The sequence below is a fragment of the Crocodylus porosus genome, unplaced genomic scaffold (assembly GCF_001723895.1).
Source record: "Crocodylus porosus isolate Cpor-Errol unplaced genomic scaffold, CroPor_comp1, whole genome shotgun sequence".
NCBI classification, from domain to species: domain Eukaryota; kingdom Metazoa; phylum Chordata; order Crocodylia; family Crocodylidae; genus Crocodylus; species Crocodylus porosus.
The window spans coordinates 85350120-85351482 of record NW_017728886.1 but is presented as its reverse complement, the minus strand read 5'-3'; positions in this window follow the sequence as shown (position 1 = coordinate 85351482).

The window sequence follows — 1363 nt, the reverse complement described above, 5'->3', positions numbered from 1 at the left end:
TGATCCAAATCGAAACTTCATTGTTGCAGCTTCTATCTAATCCTCACTATGATTCAACAGAAAGGCTACAGCAAGGTTAGGAAGTCAGGCCAGATTCTTCTCTGAACTAATATAGATGCTAACATATGGTGAGAAACCAGTGGTACCTTGTAACTTCTGATATCCAGAATCTATGAATGGAGGCAGTTCAAGCACCAATGCACACTACGGTAGTGGTTCTCAACCTTTTTAGATGAGGTGCTAGACAGGAGGCCCCCTTTGGAAAATGACAGTTCTTCGTCTTCCAACTGCAGAGAAATAATGGAGAGGTTTTGCTGAGGCAAAGAACTCAGAAAGGCTATCCCCATTCAGCAAGTTTTTTCTGCCACGGATTCCCAGTGAGTACCTCTGGGTTTTATCTTGTGAATCAGGGTTGCACTTCTAACTGTGCTCACCCTGCCTGGCACCTTCCAGAGGATCTCCTGACTCCTCCCGGGTGCTGCGGCCCACCCCTGGTTGGGAATCACTGCCTGGCGGGGCTTTGCAGCACCGATGAAGAGTATCTATAGTCAGCCTGCTTTGGCCAGGGGCTGCCCTCTCTCCCATTGACACAGCACTTCCTGCTTTGCCCCAGTCTGAGTCAATTTTAACAGAATCATCTCAATACACTTTAAGGTAGTGTTTCAACCTTTTTTTCATTTGGGACCCTTAAAAATGTCAAATAAAGGTGTGGATGCCTTTGGATTGTAAGTGTGGGCATTCACATACTTTTGATTGATCATAGTTATCTTTCACGGGCCCCTTAGACATAGTCTGCAGACCCCCAGGGGGTCTGTACACCACAGGTTGAAAACTACTGCTTTAAGGAACAAATGTGACCATCTCTTCAACCCTATTTTAATGGCATGTAGAATATGCTGTAGTACTGGGGAGTTATGTAGCAAGGATTGGTTCTGGACTTCACAGTTCAGTTCTAAATGAGTTATTAAATACACACCTCTGTAATAATAAAGTGATGAAAAGACTGAGGGCTTGGAAACCTGGTTGCTGAATTATTAATTTTCTAGTGGAAGACCAAATAGTGACCCTGCTTCTATTGTAACTATCTCAGAAGTTTATGGCCGTTGCTTGTGAATGATCCCCCTGATCATCTAAAGATGTAGCAGCCAGCCAGTGACTGCCTTGTATTTCTTTTCCAAACTGGCAAGTTTCTCCCCATTTGTGTCGGGGGGTGTTGGTTGTAGCCGTGTTGGTGATATAAAAATCGTGGTTCGTTTCTCAGGAGGAGGAAAAAAAACTCTAGCTACAGACACACTCTATTAGCAACACAAAAGGTATATATTTGCAAATAGGGTCAGAGAGAGAGACAAAAGATCAATCACTC